The 20,355-nt window shown below is 41.3% G+C and overlaps 1 long non-coding RNA gene across 5 annotated transcripts in view; it reads right to left on the reverse strand.

Annotated features, from left to right (window-relative positions):
* Nucleotides 1–377: 377 nt before the first annotated feature.
* The window catches only part of LOC102985458 (uncharacterized), a 37,998-nt gene continuing 18,020 nt past the window's right edge, over nucleotides 378–20,355 (reverse strand). For 3 of the 5 annotated variants that reach the window (XR_008616957.1, XR_008616956.1, XR_008616958.1), the window contains exons 3-7: nucleotides 7,881–8,231; nucleotides 5,296–5,387; nucleotides 3,522–3,707; nucleotides 1,966–2,280; nucleotides 378–1,165 (exon numbers count right to left, since the gene is read on the reverse strand). This is a non-coding gene — a long non-coding RNA (uncharacterized lncRNA). The remainder of the gene's footprint in view (nucleotides 1,166–1,965; nucleotides 2,281–3,521; nucleotides 3,708–5,295; nucleotides 5,388–7,880; nucleotides 8,232–20,355) is intronic. The other 2 variants (XR_448364.3, XR_008616959.1) reach the window with 2 other exon arrangements.

The raw sequence follows: 20,355 nt of genomic DNA on the forward strand, positions 1-20,355 counted from the left end.
GTCACTGCTCTATGATGTCCAGAGATTAGGACAATTCCAGGTTGTTTAGGAAAAACACACTGTTTTCCTCTACCCCAATTCTTCACTTCTGACACCAGATGTGTATGGGTTTTCCCACACCAGACAATTCTCCAACCCTCCTGCAGACTCCAACTGCGTGTCCTACAATCCAACTCAATTCTGACACCGTCTGTCTGGAGGTAGCGTCAGATCCCACAGGGCAAGGGCTCAGTCCCATAAAACGTCCCCCACTCCAGATACCAACTGCACATACAGGTTGTCATCTGCGCTTCTGACCAACTGGCCATAAATCAGGATTCCTCCAACCCCCTCCACGGGTTCGAGCAGGTGCTAGAACAAACCACAGAACTCAGGAAAACACTTAATTTACCGGTTTATTATACAAAAAAAGGATAACATATACAAATGAAGATGTACACAGGGTCCCAAGGGTCCCAAGCCCAGTAGCCTTTGTCTCCATGGAACCGGGGTGTGTCACTGTCCTGGTCTGTGGATGTATTCACCAGCAGCAAGCTCACTGAACCCTGTACTTTGGGGACTTTTTATGGAGACTTCATCATGTAGGCATGACCGATTATTAACTTTCTCTAGAGAACGGGGAGCAAGGCTGAAAGCTCCAAGTTTCTAATCATGGCTTTGTTTTCTGGTGACCAGGCCCTACCCAGGAGCCATCCAGGGGTCACCTCATAAGAACAAAAGGTACTCCTCTCACCCAGGAAATTACAAGGCTTTTAGGAGCTCTGCGTCAGGAACCAGAGTCAAAGACCAAGTAGAGGAACCTGGGGCAGAAACATCACACACACACACACACACACACACACACACACACACACACACACACACACGGTTCATGGTAGTTCCTGAATAAGCATTTGCTGAATGAACAAAAAAATAGGTCACACTGACCCCAAAGAAGTCTTTCCTTGCAGTTATGGAATTCTTTAAATCCAATAATTAAAAGGTAAAGAGCAAGAGACACAGCTGAATTAGGTCTGATGGAGCCCTTCACCCCCCATCATGGAACCATCCCGAGGTTTCGCAAAGACTCTTGAGTCTTTGCCGAGGAGGCATGGAAAGGCCTGGCGTGAGTCACTGCTGTAGGTCACCACGACCTTGTTCTGCGAAGGGCTCGAAGTGGGGAAACCTAAAAAATGAAGAAAGTCAGAGAGCTGCCAAGGCTTCTGAGCAAGCGTTCTCGGATTACAGCCCAGTCACCAAGTTTCAGACTCTTAGTAAACGAGGTTATCAAGTGATGCATAATCCTCCATCCCTTCTCAAACTGTAGAATAATGCCCGGCCTTCTGAAGCACTCAGAAGAACTTCCTTTTAAGACAACTATTCTGCGTGACCCAAGGACATTTCAGCCTAACCTCCCGAAAGTCTACAAATTGCCCACAGAGCAAATCTCGCTGGATTTTCTCACTGCCAATCCAGGCAACCTCGAGGGCCCGCGGCAGAGCTGACTTCTGTTCAGCCTCTCCACTGGAAAGAGTTTGTGTAAAAAGAAAAAGAAACCAGTATTCATTCCACAAGAGGGGCAATTGTTCTGAGCTGCCACATTCCCTTAAATGTTTACCTTTTTGTTTCACAATCTCACAGGAAATGAGAGGGTCAAGGGTTTTTGATTCCCCTCTTCCCCTCTGCTCAAGACTTAGAAGATCACTGTTTTTGCAGTTGCTCAAAAAGGAAATGGTAACAGGTAAGGAAATTAACACTGAGCCAGAGACCCCGGATGACAACTTTGGGTTTCAACCCAATTCCCCAGCAACTACATGAAGTGTTTCATAGGAATGACGGGGGATGAACCTTGGTTGACCTTTTCCTGCTTTTGATGCGCTTCTGGGACGTTAGCAAGCAGGGCTGAACATTTTAACCATTTCTATTGATCCGTGTATGCCATCGCAGGATGAAAAGCTGGCCAGAGAGATTAGGCTCCTTACTCACCAAATGCACATAGGGTGGTGATTCAAAGCTGTGAAGAATTGGAAAGGAGGCCCGGGGGCTTCACAATACTGTCTTCCTCCATTTCAGACTTATTCTTCAAGACCAGACCACTACCAGCTTTGGCTTCTAGGCGAAGTCAGTACTTGTGTGAAGGTCCATCGGTAGAATGGTCCAGGTGGGATGGAAATCAGACATGTGAATCCAGCTCTACCACAGAAAAGCAGAGGAAAACCTCCGTGGGCTAGAGTCTCTTAATATGTAAGTTCAAGTCACAGAGTAGAATACCTTTTAGGGCACTTGTAGCTTTTTAATTGCCTTGAAAAATAAGCACAAAATTATTTCAAAAAATTAGAAATTTGTAATTCAGTTTTAAACACGATTGTCATAACTGAACAAAATTAGGGGTTTTCAATACTTCTACATACTTCTGTATTAAATACTCAGTCTCTGAACGTATAAAGCTTGTGTTCAAATCTTGTCTCAGCCCCTAACTAGCTGGGTAACCCCCGGGAAAAGTGCTTAAAATTTCTGTGCCTCAGTTTCCACATCTATAAAATGGGGGAAATGACAATATGTATTTCATGGGTCTTTATGAGGATGAAAAGGGTTAAACAAATAAAGGGTTAAAACAAATAACCTGGCACACATTAAACACTCAATGAATGCTCACACTCATCATTGTTGAGTTGCTACAGCACTTTAAGAAAGAATTTTGTGTTTGGGAAAGAACGTGAATGTTAAAAAACAAAACAAAAGCGTGAAATGGGCAAATCTGCAGACAGACCAAAGATTTGTACTTTCAAATGATTTTTTATGAACACTGAAGTTCGACCTGCATTTTCGAATCACAAGGGGGAGTTCACTATGGCTTTCCTAGTGGTACATACTTCGTACTTTCAAGACCCTTTCCAATGTAAATGATGCAAACTGAATTCATACTAGCTTAGGAAGAGGAGGTCTAGGCAGGGCCAGGTAAGTACGCCGCAGAAGGCAGGGTTAGAGTTTGCCTTAGGAGGTAGATGGGACCCATGTCTCTCCGTGTCCCCTGAATGTCCCCTCACTCTCACCTACTGGAGCATCAGTCAGACTGCCTGGCTTGGAGGCCCCTTAAATCTTATCTGTCTGCAGACCCTCTCTCTCCAAGGAGCAGGAACCCTGGCTGCCAGTAGCTTCTGGTCCCACAACCTAATGATTCCAAGGGCATGGAGGAAAGTGGATTTTCTTTCTCATATCCATCCAGCTTGAAAAGTCTTGAGGAAGAAGTATCATTGGTATACTTTGGGTCACCTAAACCCTACGCCAAGACCTGGAACTGGGCTCTGGCAGAGAGGAGGGTGGCGAGAAGACAGAGACTGATCAGAATAATGACAGAGAAGGAGACGAACAAGAGCATCAGGTGTCCACCATGACCTCCGTGACTCTCGGAAGACAACAGGCCCACTTTTATAAGTGCTTTATGAGTCAGAGTGCCTATGAATTAAACGGATTTTAAATAATAAGTTCATTTGTATCATTTTTTTAGATTCCACAAATGGGTGATATCATGTGATATTTACCTTTCTCTGTCTGACTTACTTCACTTCGTCTGATCGTCTCTAGGTCCATCCGTGTTGCTGCAAATGGCATGATTTCATTGTTTTTTATGGCTGAGTAGGATTCCGCTGTATATTTGTACCATACCTTCTTTATCTGTTCATCTGTCGATGGACGCTTAGGTGGCTTCCACAGACACAGACAACAATCTTATGATTACCAAGGGAGAAAGGGGAAGAGAGAGAAATTAGGAATTTGGGATTAACAGATACACACAACTATATATAAAATAGGTAAACAACAAGCAGTATACAGTAGTATAGCACAGGGAACTATATTCAATATCTTGTAATAACCTATAGTGGGAAAGAATCTGAATAAACTAGAGACATATATGTATAACTGAATCACTTTGCTGTACACCTGAAACTAACACAATGTTGTAAGTCAACCATACTTCAATTAAAATGTTTTAAAAGAAGGATTTTACAGCAGGAAACCATAGTCACGTCTATAGCATGTGTTAGGCTGTCCTGGGAACAGACCGGTTCATGACCTTCCACCCGTTCATCATTCTCGAGAGGCCCACTGGTCATAAAGTTCTGTTTAGGCAAAACCACCATGGGGTGCTGCCCACATACCAGACCCCGGGCGGGCACTGGGCATAAAGGATAAGCCAAGTGGTGCACTCCCGGGACACACAGAGAAGGGACAGCTGTCCCGGTCCTCGGGGAGTGACTTCATTACCGAGCTGGGAACTGATGAAAACAAGCATCTCAGATCCACTTCAAACCCCTGGATTTCAGTGGACTTTACGTTTGCAAAATTTCCACTACGTAACACGGTTGTACATTTGGGGTCAAGGTGTTTTTTTTGGTCTAGCTCTCTCCTCTGACTTCCTCACACTTTCAAGTTCGTTTTTAGTCCCTCAGGTCTGTCTGGAAGTTCTAAGAAAGACCTTTTTTATACATTTTGCTCAACGTTGCAAAGGAACGGTTTGTTTTGATTCGTCATGTACTGACAAAGGCCCACCTCCAGGTCTCTGGGGAACCGTATGAGGCATTTTCCAGAGCCATTTCCAGCATAAACAAGGCTGGAAAGGCCGGCCTCGCTTAACCACGGCCATGGCTTCACGTCTCCACTCGAGGCTGGAGGAGAAACTCTTTGACCCTCTGTAAATATTGCAACACAGCCAGGTCTCTGAGGAGTTAGAATTTGTATTTTTTTAATCCACTCTGAAACATCCATGAGAAAGGCCCCTTTCTTATTGCCGTGGGCACTTCAGTGATGTTGAAAACTTCCAGCATGATATTTTTACAGCTATTAACAAAGGAATTAAACAGCCAAACCTCTCGGGCAGAAAGCGTACAAAGGAAGCGTGGACGTAATGAGGTTGGAGGGGCCACGGTACCCAGCGTGGCCATGGGAAGAGCTCAGGAGCATTCTATGTGATTAAGAAATATTTCTGGCCGCCGGTGCCACCTGCTAAATTGGAAACACCCAACGCCCTGAACGTGGAACTTAAAAAAGGAAAACACAATGTTGGTATGAGGACAGAATGTTACCTACATATTAAAAGTATTTAAACTACTCAATTTGTTATTGACGCATATACCAGGGGAGAGGTGGTGGCCTGTGCTCAAAAAGGGATTCCTAGGCTTTCCACTGGCCCCCTCTCTGTCCACACACATGGGGGAAGAAGTCTATACATTCACTATTATGGGAAAGGAACACCAAAGGTATTTTGAGACTACCAGTTAGTTTCGTGTGTTGCAAAAGGTGGGAACTTGAACTCACCTTTGCCTTAGATGCTCCTTAGTTTGGGAAACACTTGATGAACCTAGAGTCATTCAAGCATGTGTAGACGCTTTAGCCTCCTGGGGTCTGGGCTGTGGGACATGGAAGGGACCGTGGTGAGTAGGAGAGGACATGTCTGCCCCAAAAGACAGCCCTGTTCATCTCCAGACAACTGGTGCCAATGCACCATTATCACGGTCCCTTCTTATGCTTTGAGAGAAACAAGAAATCTTCAAATTTTTAATATTTAAAACTAATTAAAATTAAAAAGGCTGTGAGCCAATGCTGAACGCCTGTAGAGATAATCAACAACTTTCTGATCTTCCCGTGATACTTCTTAACTACTTTCTCTGAAATCTCAAATATAAAGTTTCTTCAAAGGATGCTGTAGTACCCAGCCAGTGTGTCATCTTTGTCATCCCACAAGGGGCTGCCCATGGAATAAGTGGAGGTACCAGAAGGGTGCCTGTGGTATCATATGAAATATATTTGGTCTTTGCCCCTTGTTTCTGGCACAGAGTTCCTAAAACCCTTGGAATTTCCTGAGTGATGGGAATGTTTTTTGTTATTCACTACGAGACCCTTTTGACCACACCTGAGTTTATGCTAATGAGGTGACTCAGGGTGGGGCCCTAGGTCGCCTCTGATTGGGGCTGGTCACCAGAGAGCCAAAGGATTAGAGGGCTGGAACTTTCAGCCCCACCCACCAACATCCAAAAAAGTGTGTACCTGGTCCAGGAAGGGAGGGAGCTGAAGATTAAACTCTATAAAAACTTGAACAACAAGCTTTGATGAGCCTCCCAGTTGGTGAATGCAGGAAGGGGCTGGGAGAAGGGTGTGCCCAGGGAGGACAATGGCAGCTCCCAGCAGCCCCCCACCTCCCCATGTCTTGCCCCAGGCGTGTCTTCCATTTGGCTGTTCCTGAGTCTCATCCCTTACAATAAACTGTAAGCATAAATGAAGTGTCTTCCCTAGTTCTGTCAGCCGTTCTAGCAAGTGATCAAAATTTAGGAGGGGGTGGTAGTGAGACAGGAAGTGGACAGGGCACAACCTTTAAAAGAATGACACACCTGTTGAGGACACAACATAAAGAGGTTAGAACCAACCAGGTCCAAGATGGCAGATGAGTCGACTTCCACTAGACCTTGAGCCTCAGTATACGCTCACTGTAACACATCAGCACGCTAAAGGACACACCCACAGGCGCCATGACAGGCCAACCATAAAAGGCCAAAAAGTGCGCAGTGACCTAATTCCTGGAAATTCCCGTCTCTTCCCCCAAACAGTTGGAATACTCCTCCCCCTCATTAGCCTATGAAATTACCCACCCCTATAAAAACTGACGGCCCCATAGCCTGGGGCGGCTCTCGCCTTCTGAGATGGCCCACACTCTTGTCTATGGAGTGTGTATCTCCCTGAATACCTAACCTTCTTTCACTTTACCATGGCTCACTCTTGAATTCTTTCCTGTGCGAAACCAAGAACCCACATTCGGCGGCCATCCTAGGGACTCGCCTGAGACTTGGAACATGACCGTCCTCTCGTGCCCCACTTTCTTTCCTGCAGCAGTGGGACCCCTGATTTATAGCCAGTTGGTCAGAAGTACAGGTGGTCCAGGACTTGCACTGGCTTCTAACGTGGGGGCAGTCCTGTGGGACTGAGCCCCGAAGCTGTGGCGTCTGCATTAACTCCAGGCAGTTAGTGTCTGAACTGAATCAAATTGCAGGACTCCCAGCTGGTGTTGGAGTGGTAGAGAAAATGTGATTGACATTGACTCCAGAACACTCCAGAACACCCAAACCTCAAGGCTTGGGCCTCGGGATTCACAAGTCAGTATATCTTGCACCCAGTTTTAAGCTTCCTAGTATCACCTGTTACGTCGAAGTTTTGGCAAAGTTTTACTGAAAGTAATAGCCTGGTCTTTGCTAACTTGCGGGAAGGGTGTGGAAAGTGATGGAGGTGCCTGGCAGGAATGTATCAAGTGAAGACTGGAATCATAGCCTGATGGCCGACTCAGATGGATTTGTATACAAGTAAGTGAATTTGGGGAGAGGAACCTGGTGACAAACAGGTCAAACAGAACTTCCTGCAGGTAGGCAGGTAGTGTTACTGAACTCCGCTGTTCAGCTGTTCGTGGCTCAAAAGCCAATACTCGAGAGGCAAGTGTTGGTTGGTAAGGAACAGTTACTTTATTCAGGAGGCGGTAACCTGGGGAGATGGCAGACTTGTGTCCAAAAACCAACTCCAAGTATTCTGCTTGACCATGAACATTTTTAAAGGGAGAATCATTTGGGGCGGGGGTCAGAGTCTTCTTCAGCTTCACTGTGTGCAGACTTTCTTCTGATTGGTTGGTAGTGAGGTAACAGGGGTGTTCCAGGAATCATGTGCTCGGCCTGAAGTTACCATCCTCCACCTGGGTGGGAACCTTAGTTCCTACAGCAGAACTCAAAGATATTGTTATGTCTATTCCTTTAGGAGAAAGTGGGACCCTGCCCTGTTTAAATTTTATTTAATAGTTAAAATATTTAAATAATAAAACACTGTGTTCCATGAATGTAAGGATGGTTTAACATCAGAAAACCTACCTATGTAATTCACTATATTGATTTTTTAAAATTATTTAATTTATTTTTGGCTGTGTTGGGTCTTTGTTGCTGCGTGCGGGCTTTCTCTCGCTGCGGTGAGCGGGGGCTGCTCTTCGCTGCGATGTCTTCTCTTGTTGCAGTTGCAGAGCACGGGCTATAGGTGCGGGCTTCAGTAGTTGTGGCACGTGGGCTCAGTGGTTGTGGCTCACGGACTCTAGAGCACAGGTTTAGTAGTTGTGGCGCATGGGCTTAGTTGCTCCGCGGCATGCGGGGTCTTCCCAGATCAGGGCTCAAACCCACGTCCCCTGCATTGGCAGGTGGATTCTTAACCACTGCGCCACCAGGGAAGCCCTATATTGATGGTTTAATGGAGAAAATAATACTATTATTTTAATAGGAATAGAGAAAGCATTTGATAATGTTCAACAATTTATGGTTTAAAAACAATTTATTTGGTAAAGCTGTATACCAAGAACATAAAAACAAATATTATGTGTAATATAGAAATTTTAAATCCAAAAAAAGTCAACATTAGACAATTGTAAAATATATAAAAGTACACATACACACGAGTTTGTAATCTCACTGTGGTTGGCAGAATTCTAAGATGCAACCCGCCCACCAAAATTCGAGGCTCCTGGTACATACACACACCTTCTTCTAGTTATTCAATCAAACACTAGGTACTGCCGGGAAGAGGATTTGCAGATGTAATTAAGGTACCAAACCAGCTGACCTCAAAATAGGGAAAATATTCAGGTGGGCCTGACCTAATCACATGACCTCTTTAAAAGCAGTGTTTTCTCTGTCTGGTCACAGAAAAGGAAGTCAGAGATTTGAAGCACAAGGAGGGTTCACTGCACCATTGCTGGCTCGAAGGAGGAGTGGGTCCCATGACAAGGAATGTGGGCAGCTTGTAGGTACTAGGAACAGCCCCCAACTGATAGTCAGCAAGGAAATAGCGCCTCAGTCCTACCTCCCCAAGGAGCTGAATTTTGCCAACATGAAAGAGCTTAGAAGCAGATGTTCCTGCTGAGCCTCCAAACAAGAACCAAACCCAGTCCCTATCTTGATTTCAGCCTCGTGTTACCCTGAGCAGGAAACTCAACCACACCATGACAGACTTCTGACCTACAGAACCATGAGTCAGTAAATGTGTTGTTTTAGACCACTAGATCTGTACTAATTTGTTATATAGCAATAGAAAACGAATACTCCCACCACCCGAAATTTTTTTCCAGAGCATTTATGCGTGCAGTGAATGTGCATATTTTCCTTTTACAAAATGAAATCTTATTGTATGTACTATTCTACAACCAGCAAAAGGTTCAGTTTGCCAAATTCCACCAAACCAAACAAATCACCGTTTTGAAATTTTCACTGGAATAACATTAAATCTGTAAGTCAGGGGAGAATTGATATGTTTAAGAGGTTATGGAAATAAGTCAGAAGGAGAAAGACAAATACTATATGATATCACTTATATGTGGAATCTCAAAAAGCCAAAATCATGGAAACGGAAAGTTGAACGGTGGTTACCAGGGGCTGGGGGATGGGTGGGGAAAATGAGAAGATGTTGGTCAAACAGTACAAACTTTCAGTTAGAAAATGAATAAGGGGTCTTATCCACTGTGGCGCAGTGGATAAGAATCTGCCTGCCAATGCAGGGGACACTGGTTCGATCCCTGATCCGGGAAGATCCCACATGCTGCGGAACAACTAAGCCTGTGCGCCACAGCTACGGAAGCCCGCGCGCTTAGAGCCCGTGCTCCGCAACATGAGAAGCCATTGCAATGAGAAGCCCGCGCACCGCAACGAAGAGTAGCCCCCGCTCGCCTCAACTAGAGAAAGCCCGCGCGCAGCAACGAAGACCCAACGCAGCCAAAAATATAATTAATTAATTTTTAAAAAAATGAATAAGATCTGGGGATCTAATGTAGAGCACTGTGATTACAGATAACAATACTGTTATCTGTGATTACAGATAACAATACTACATACTTGAAATTTGCTAAGAGACTAGATCTTGTATGTCCTCATCACAAAAGAGAAATGGTAATTATGTGACATGATGGAGGTTTTAGCTACTCCTTTGGTGGTAACCACATTATAATATAAGCATGTATCAAATCAACATGTTTTAGCTACTCAATGTTAGATGTCAGTTACATCTCAATAAAGTTGGCAGAGAAAAAGAGGGAGGTTATGTCTTTGAAAGCATGCTATAACTCTCCATTTGTTTAAGTCTTTAATATCTGTTGGGCAAATTTTATAACGTTCTCTACCAAAGTCTTGCTCATTTTTATGATACTTATTCCCAAGTACTACTGCAAATAGAATTTTTTTTTTACCTATTTTAAACTATTGTTGGTGCAACAACGTTGTAGAAATGACCTTTGGATTTTGTTTATGTCACCACTTTTCTAAAACCCTTTATTAACGTATCTGTATATTCCTTAGGATTTTCTAAGAAGACAGTCAAATGCATCTTGAATGGTTTCTTTTTAAAAAAATGTTATTAAAGTTAGTTGATTTACAATGCTGTGTTTAATTTCTGCTGTGCAGCAAAGTGACTCGGTTATAATATATATTCTTTTTCATATTCTTTTCCATTATGATTTATCACAGGGTATTGAATATAGTTCCCTGTGCTCTACCGTAGGACCTTGTTGTTCCAGAATGGCTTCTGCTTTACTTCTTCCTTTCCAAATCTTTAAAGTTCTTTTCTTTATTGTCTTACTGCACTGATTAGCATCTCCATCACCACGTGGATCAGAAGAGGTAGGACTTGGCGCCTTTGAATTGTTCCTAATTTTAAGGAGAACGCTTTTAATGTTTCACCATTATGTTTGAGTTTGCCGTAGTTTGTTTTGTTTTGTGGGTTTTTCGGGGTAGGGGGCTGAGGTGCAAGGCATGCGGAATCTTAGTTCCCGGACCAGGGATAGAACCTGTACCCACTGCAGTGGAAGTGAAGAGTCAACCACTGGACTGCCAGGGAAGTCCCAAGTTTTGCTGTAGTTTTGTTTGTTTGTTTGCTTGTTTTTTAATAAATGTCTTCAGTAAGTTATGGATATTCTCTTCTACTCAGTCGAAGATTTTTTAAAATCATGGATGAATATTAAATTTTATAATTTGCTTTTCTACATTGATTGGGGGCAAACACATCGTTTTTTTCCTTTAATCAACTGATGGGGTAAAAAGTTACAACAGACTTTCCCAGGATAAACTTTATCTTTCTCATATATTCCTTGATTCTGTTTGCTAATATTTTGCTTTTTACAGCTGTATTCGTGAGTGAAATGGGTTAGGAATTCTCCTTTCTTGTACCATTTTTGTCTGGTTTTGGTAACATGGCTATACAAATTGATTCAAGTTTCAATAAATTAGTTAAGGCATGCTCCCTTCATCTCTATTAGTTGGAAGAGTTTGTGCAAAGTTGGAATTATTTCTTCCATGAATGCCTGGTAAAAGTTATATGCAGAATCATCTGGGCTTGACGTTTCCTCGAAGGAAGATTTTGCCTTGTGTTTCAATTTCTTTAATGGGTTTAGAACCAGTCAGGTTTACTTTTTCTTCCTGAGTCACTGTTGGTAAGTTATACTTTTCTAGGAATTTATCAATTTGTGGTCCTAAAGATGTTTGTAATATTCTCTTACCGTTTTAAGCTCTGCTCCACCTGTATTTATGTGCCCCAATTCAGTCTTAGTATTGTTTATTTGCACCTTCTCTCTTACTGTCTTGATCAGTTTTATTGGGGTATGTGTTTGGCACATGGCATGCACAGTACTTGGAATGAATAATAAATGATTCTTCTATTAAAGCATGTCTGTAACTTTCATGTGTATATTATGGTTATATACATATGGTTAGCTATATATACACAATATGGCTAAAGTATTATTATATCTTGTACCAGTCACTAAATGTCTTATTTTAAGCTACACAGCTGTTTGAGTGGAAGGTGTGAGGTGAACACGATCTGTATGTCTCACCGGTTACAGTCAGAGTCAGTACCCTAAGCTACAAAGGGCCATATCAGCGATGTAGAGCCTATAGACAAATTCTTGCTGTCACACAGCCCAAGATCTAATTTCTGTATAAAAGATTAGAAAAAATCTTTCGTTTTACTACATACCAACTTTGCCCAGGTCTTTACAACACAGTTCCATTTTTCATAAGGACACCTGATGACAGAATCAAGAAGATAATCTAAATTCTTGATATAGTCCATGGGTCTCAAATCTATTTTGATTTTAAATGGGGAAAAAATCTCACGCCCCCCCCCTCAATTTTCCTTTTCCCTGACTTGACCTCATGCAAAACAGGTTATTACCACTGGACTAGATAATTCATTTCGTAGTCAGTTATGGCCTAGAAACGAAATTAAGAAGATAGACTGAAACGGTCTGAGAGTCTTAGTTCAGAGAAAAAGAAAAGGTATCGATTTTAAATAGAAAGGCCATTTTTTGTGTTTGTCCTGAGGACCAGAAAGATAAGTAATTGGCTAAATTTGTTCATTCATTCACCCTGTATTCAGGTAATATGAATAACGAATAATGCAAATATAATTTGTCATATCTCCAGCATCCCTCCAGGTGACCCACAGCATTCTGTTTGACTTGGTAACTATGATTTATAGATCTCCTTCCCGTGTTCTAATCAACACCTTGAGCTGCTTCTTCCTCCTAAAAATAGTTTAAATTATATTTCTTTAAATAAATGTACCGTATACTTATCCTCATGGTACTCACCTACTATTTGCCCAATCACTCAGACTGCCCTTGCAGCTGGTCCTCATCACCTTGAACTTTCAGGGTACCATGGCCACATCACTTCCCCATGGTCCTCATTTGGTAATCATAGTACATGCTTAGCACATTAGGGTCCTCGATAAACACTGAAGTAACAACAGATTCTTTCCTTGATAACTACTGACTTCAAAAAATTAAAGAGGCGGTTGTCTTTGTACCTCAATACGGGCAATACAAACCATAATTACTTGCTGCTATGAAATCTACCTGTGGCACATGTGTCTTAGCTGCAGGTCAAGCTGTGAATTCAGGCATATCAAGGTGTGTCAGAAAAGGCAGATCAACCGGACACAGGAAGTAGGGGTCACTGTGTCCTTAAGGGCCTCAGGCAATGTCCTAGTCTCATTCCTACTGACTTTCTCCTCCCTTAGTGAAGGGACTTCCTTCCCCCCCATTCTGTTAAAAGGAATTTTCCTTACCTAAGATGTTTTTTCTTCCCAGCCCGTGGGTTTCTCAATTTTGCAGCCAGTTTTAAACTCTGGGCGAAGAGGAAATGTCCCCACTGCAAGAAGGCAATGGTAGAATAAGAGTTGTGTTGGTGGTACCAAGAAATGACAGGAGTGACATCTGGGACCACAAAGAGTATGGTCAACACAGAAACCAGAACGTCTGCAGACAGAGCCATGTGGCAGAGAGGAGGCTCCATGTGCTGCTAAGAAGTCACTCTAATACTGTAGGATTCCACTAATAGGAGGTACCTTGAGTGGTCCAGTTCATAGAGACAGAAAGTAGAATGGTGGTTGCCAGGAGTGGGGGAGGGGAAATGAGGAGCTGTTGTTTAAGGGCATAGAGTTTCAGTTTTGCAAAATGAATAGAGAGTCCTGGAGATTTAAATGCAACTTTACTGAAGAAGAATTTACACAAAATAAAATAGATACGCTTTACGGCTTCCCTGGTGGCACAGGGGTTAAGAATCTACCTGCTAATGCAAGGGACACGGGTTCGAGCCCTGGCCCGGGAAGATCCCACATGCCGCGGAGCAACTAAGCCCGTGCGCCACAACTACTGAGCCAAGGGACACGGGTTCGAGCCCTGGCCCGGGAAGATCCCACATGCCGCGGAGCAACTAAGCCCGTGCGCCACAACTCCTGAGCCTGAGCTCTAGAGCCCACAAGCCACAACTACTGAGCCCACGTGCCACAACTACTGAAGCCTGTGCGCCTAGAGCCCGTGCTCCTCAACGAGAGAAGCCATGACAGTGAGAAGCCTGCACACTGCAACGAAGAGTAGCCACTACTCACTGCAACTAGAGAAAGCCCGCGTGCAGAAATGAAGATGAAACACAGCCAAAAAAAACAAAAAGACACACTTTAAATGTACAATTTGATGAGTATTGACAAATGTATAATACACCCATGTAACCACCATCACAATTAAGATACAGATCATTTCCATCACCCTAAAATCTTCTCTTGTGTCCCTTCCCAGTAAATCTGGACCAAACACGCTTGACCCAAGGCAACCAGAGATCTGCTTTCTAGACTCAGTTTGTCCTTCCTAGAATGTCATATGAATAGAATCAAACAGTAGATACTCTTTTGCATCTGGCTTCCTTCACCCAGCATGTTTTTAGAAATTCATCCATGTGAGTCATTAATTTCTTCCTTTGTATTGCAAAATAATATTTCATTGCTTGGAGATATCACAATTTATTTATCCATTCACCCATGGATGGACATTTTGGTTATTTCTAGTTCTTTGGCAATTATTATGAATAAAGATGCTACAGTCATTTGTGTACAAGTTTTTGTGTAGACCTATGTTTTCATTTATCTTGGATAAATAACTGAGAGTGGAACTGAATCATACATATAACTTTATAAGAAACTGCCAAGCTGTTTTCCAAAGTGGTTGGACCAGCAGTATATGAGAGTTCCAATTGCTCCACAGTCTCATCTACACTTGTATTATCATGCTCTTAAATTTTAGCCATTCCAGTGGATGTGTGTGGTTTTACTTTGTGTTTCCCTGATGCCTGATGATGTTGAGCATGTGTTCATGTGCTTATTGTATCATAAATACTGTCTCCAGGTCTGTGATTACTTTTTTTAATATATATATAGTTATTTTATTTTTGGCTGCATTGGGTCTTCGTTGCTGCACATGGGCTTTCTCTAGTTGCGGCGAATGGGGGCTAATCTTTGTTGCAGCGCTTGGGCTTCTCATTGCGGTGGCTTCTCTTGTTGCAGAGCACGGGCTCTTGGCATGTGGGCTTCAGTAGTTGTGGCACTTGGGCTCAATAGTTGTGGTGCACAGGCTTAGTTGCTCCATGGCATGTGGGATCTTCCTGGACCAGGGCTCAAACCCATGTCCCCTGCACTGGCAGGTGGATTCTTAACCACTGCGCCACCAGGGAAGTCCCGATAGAGCCCATTTTTTAGTTTTTTTGTAGTTCATGTTTTTGTGTCCCAGTTAAGAAATTTTTGCCTATCCCAAGGTTTCAAAGATTTTTCTCCTATATATATATCTACAAGTTTTATATTAAGGGACAGGATCCATTTTGATCATATCCCTTAATTTTGTGTAGGACATAAGGTAAACATCAAGGTTCCTATTTTCCATGTGGATACCCAGTTTTTCCTGCACAACTTGTTGAAAAGAGCCTCTTTTCTCCCAACTGAATTATCCTGGCCACTTTGTCAAAAGTCAATTGACTAAATATGTGTGAGTCTATTTTTAGTACTCTATACTGTTCCATTAATCTATGTGTCAATCTTTATACTGATACCACACTGTCTGATTATTGTAGCTGAATATTACATCCTGAAATCAAATAATGTGAGTCTCCCATCTTTGCTCCTTACTTTCAAAATCTTTTTGGCTTTTCTAGGTTCTTTGCATTTCCATATAAATTTTAGGATCAGTTTGCCAATTTCTACAAAAACCTGATGGAATTTTTTAGGATTGCAGTGAATCTATAAATCAATGTGGAGATAATTGACAATCTTTTTACATTGAGTCTTCCCATCCATGCACATGGTCTACCTATATATTTACATCTTTTAAAATTTCTTATAGTAATATTTTGGAATTTTCTGTGTGCTGATCTCATACATATTTTAAGATTATCCCTGAGTACTTCATGATTTTAGAAGCTATTGTAAATGGCACTTTTCGTTTGAATTTTCAATTGTACATTGTAAATATTGTATATAGAAATCCAATTAGTTTTTGTGTATGGACCTTGAATCCTGTAACCCTATTAACCTCAATTATATCTAATGACACTTTTTTTTGTAGATTTCTTGGGATTTTCTATGTACAAGATTATGTTATCCATGAATAAAAAGTTTTACATCTTTCCAATGTGTATACTTTTAATTACTTTTTCTTGCTTTATTGCACAGTACGGTGTTGAATAGGAAAGGTGAGAGTGGACATCCCCATCTTTTTCTCAGTCTCAGGGAAAAAGCATTCTGTGTCTCACCATGAAAGATATTGTTAGCACTAGTTTTCTGTGGATGTCCTTTATTACATTGAGGTAGTTCCTTTACATTCTCAGTTTGCCATCAGTTATGAATAGGTACTAAATTTTGTCCAAAATTTTCTTTGGGGTGTGTGTGTGGGCTCCATCTGTGGAGATACGTGTAACAAAAGGGTTAACATGGCAGGCTGAGACTGCTGTCCTTTGAAAGGCCTGTTTGCAAGGTTAGCCTTTGGCTGCAACCTGGGACATAGGTTTTGGGAGGTTTCCCACTGTTCCCAGAACTGGTGAGTGGTTCACTGTGCCTAAACTGTTTGTACAAGCAATGTGGTTTACGCTGAACCCTTGCTTTTGTTCTGGAAGTCTGGAATTTTGGTATGTGCCAAGTAGACTGCCTATGTGACTAGCCCCCCAAGAAAAACCCTGGGCAGAGTCTCTCCTGAGCTTCTCCAGTAAAGAGCACGCTGTGACAACACGTCGCTACAGGAATTAAGCACAGAGAGAGGACTTTTGGAAGCTTACACCTGGTCTCTTCCAGATTTCACCTCATTGCTGACTTTGGTTTATATCTTTTCACTGCAATAAATCTTAACCATGAGTATGACTATATGCCGAACCACAAGTCCTCAAGAATCACTGAATCTGAAGGTGGTTTGGGGACCACCAACATAGATATCACATAGTTTTACTCCTTTATTCTATGAGTCATATTTGTTGATTTTGAAAATTAAACCAATCTTGAATTTCTGGTACAAAGCCCATTTGGTATATATCCTCCCTATATATTATCCTCTCTGTCTCTCTTCCTCTCAGTATATATTTATATATATTGAAAGAGAGATTTGTTAATGTATTGTTAAGGATTTTGCCTCTATGTTAATAAGGAATATTGGTTTATGGTTTTCTTTATAATAATTTTGTCTAGTTTAAGTATCAGGGTAATCCTAGCCTCATAAAATGAGTTGGAAAGTGTTACTTCTCCTTCTATTTTCCAAAAGTTTGTGTAGGAGGGGAATTATTTCTGTCAAATATTTGATAGAATTCTTTTTTTTTTTCAAGTGTTTCCTACCCAATTAACTCATCTGTTTTTTGTTTTTTGTTTTTTAATTATTTTTGGCTGCGTTGGGTTTTCATTGTGGTGCACGGGCTTCTCACTGCGGTGGCTTCTCTTGTTGCAGAGTCCGGTCTCTAAGCCCACGGGCTTCAGTAGTTGTGGCCCACAGGGTCTAGAGCGCAGGCTCAGTAGTTGTGGTGCACGGGCTTTGTTGCCCCGCAGCATGTGGGATCTTCCCGGACCAGGGATCAAACCCGTGTCCCCTGCATTGGCAGGCGGATTCTTAACAACTGCACCACCAGGGAAGCCCTGATAGAATTTTTTAATGAAGTCTTCTGGGCCCAGTGTCTTCTTTGTCAGAAGTTTTAAAATTACAAATTTAATTTATTTAATCAATATAAGATTTTTCTGTTTCTTCTTTAGTCAGTTTCAGTAACTTGTATCTTTCAAAGAATGTTTCATAAGTTATCAAATTTCTTGGCCTTAAATTGTTCAAAATATTCTCTTATATCTTTTTATTATCTGTAGGATCCATGGTGATGTCATTCCTGATATTGGTAATTTGTGTTTTCCCTCTTTTTTTTAAATCTTGATCATTCTGGCTAGGGGTTTATCAACTTAACATTTTCAAAGAACCAGCTATTGGCTCCATTGATTTTTCTCTATTGTTTTACCATTTCCTATTTCATTTAGCATCCACTCTTCTCTTTACTTATGTTTGGTTTAATTTGCTTGTCTTTTTCTAGCCTCTTAAGGTGGAAGCTTAGATCATGAATTTTAGACACTTCTTTTCTAATGTATGTATTTAATGCTATAAGCTTCCCTCTAAGCATTGCTTTGGCTGCATGACACAAATTTTTTTTAAATATATTTATTTATTTATATATTTATGTATTTATTTGGTTGCATTGTTGCACGCTGGATTTTGCTGCAGCATGCAGCCTCAGTAGTTGTGGCATGCGGGCTCTCCAGTTGTGGTGTGTGTTCTCTAGAGCACACAGACTTAGTTGCACTGCGACATGTGGGATTCTAGTTCCCTAGCCAGGGATCGAATCTGCATCCCCTGCTTTGGAAGGCAGATTCTTAACCACTGGACCATCAGGGAAGTCCCCATGACACAAATTTTGATATACTGTGTTTTCATTTTCATTTAGTTCAAAATATTTTCTAATTCCCACTATGATTTCTTCTTTGACTCCTGGGTTATTTAGAAATGTGTGTAATTAATAAATACTAGAAATTTTGTTTCCCTAATATTTAGAGATTTGTCAGAAATTTTTCAGTCCTTTGTTATTATTGTTGGTTTACTTAATTTTAGCTAAGTTCCAGTGGCAGGGGATTGGTAATAGTTGGTGCTGTCCCTCAGCTGAAAGCTTCTCAGGCATTTAAACTATTTAACGTACTTATCAGACAGATTTTTTTCATGGCTACTGCAGAGGTAAATTTCAGACACATGTTCTGAATTAATGAAATCTTAATATGAATGTTGACATTTAACATTTAATATTATTTGCTTTAAGTAAAAATATTAATGATTTTTAACAACCATTACATTTAAGTTAAACACTTGGATTCTTGCGCTTTTTAAAATTTTTGGATTTTAACTCATATTTAGATCATTAAATTTAAAACTAAAAAAAAAAGATCTCAATAGGCAGAGCACAGAGGTTTTGAGGGCAGTAAAACCTCTCTATGTGCTACTGTAATGGTAGATACATATCTTTATATACATTTGTCCAACACCAAGAGTGAACTCTAATATAAACTATGGACTTTGGGTAATTATGATGCGTCAGTGTGGGTGCATCGATTGTAACAAAGGTACCACTCTGGTGAGGGATGCTGATGGTGGAGGAGGCTGTGCATGTGAGGGGTCAGGGGGCACATGGCCTTCCTGTACTTTCTGCTCAGTTTTGCTGTGCGCCCAAAACTGCTGTAACAAATAGTCTATTTTTAAAAAGTAATACTAATGAGATCTGGTGACATTCCAAATGCTAGATTAACGTTTCATACTATTTTTGCATTTTTTGCTGCTACTAAATCATTTGTTTCTCCAATCCCATGTGGTTTCAAACGTGACTTTTAAAAAATCCCCTTTAAACTTCAATAAGCTTTTCCAGGGGTGACAGTAAAATTACTTAGATTAAGCCAATAGTATTTTAGAAATGAAGCATTTGAGGAGTCAATCAAGTCCCTGGGATGTCAGTTATTAAATTAATATCTTAAGGAAAAAGAAGCCCTTTACTAGTCACTCACTGCCTGCCCTACTGAGAGTATCAGATCAGCATTACATGTGCCATCCAGCTGCCTCTCCTAGGAGTTCAGTGGAGCTTGGTAAATAGTATCAGAACTGAGTCATTTATGGTTGAATGACACAGAATGAAAAATAAATGCCTTTCATCCAGTTCCTGTTACCTAATTTGGACTAAGAAATAGACACTTTAACTAAAGTGCCCCGCCTGTGACCAAGTGAACCTTTCCCTGCAAGGTGTTGATCTGATTTCCTGATCAAAAACGGAATCCAAAGATACTGTAAATGATCTGTCTGGACCTGAAAGCAGGCCTATTTTCTCTTCTCCAGGGCTTTGCTTGTCAACATAAGTCTATGGAGCTTATTCCTTCACTAGCTGAGGGTGTTTTGTTTTTTTTGAAGAATTTTAGTTAAATCTGCTTTTTCATCCTAGCAAAAGGTCGTATGGCCCAGATGTCCTAAAGGTGGCTAGAGTTTATTGCCTGCAGAGTCAAAAACAAGATAACTGAAAACAGAGAATTCATATTTAGAACTTGGGGAAGAAAACTAAGAGTGGTATTTTTACAGGGTTTTTTCAAAACAGCTATCCATTCAACTGTGACTTATAAACCCAGAACAGGGATGTTTCAGATAATTTACATCACTAGTCCCTAGGCCTTCTTACCCACTAATAAAGGTGAAATTTCTTCAAGAAGTAGGACAAATGGAGTTAAGATGACAGCTTTCAGATAACTGAATTAAACTTTAAAAAGCCATAAGGAAAGGGAGCCCTTTTGCAAGGACGTGACGACAGATTCATAAACTGGATGACTCATAAACTGCTTTCAAATTGCAAACTGATTATGAATCACTGAAGAAAAACTTAAAATCTCCTCAAATCTGACTTCTCTTTTAAAAATCAACAAATGCAGCCTCTGCTGTTCATTAACATATTC

This window comes from Physeter macrocephalus, chromosome 3 (genome assembly GCF_002837175.3).
Source record: "Physeter macrocephalus isolate SW-GA chromosome 3, ASM283717v5, whole genome shotgun sequence".
NCBI lineage: Eukaryota > Metazoa > Chordata > Mammalia > Artiodactyla > Physeteridae > Physeter > Physeter macrocephalus.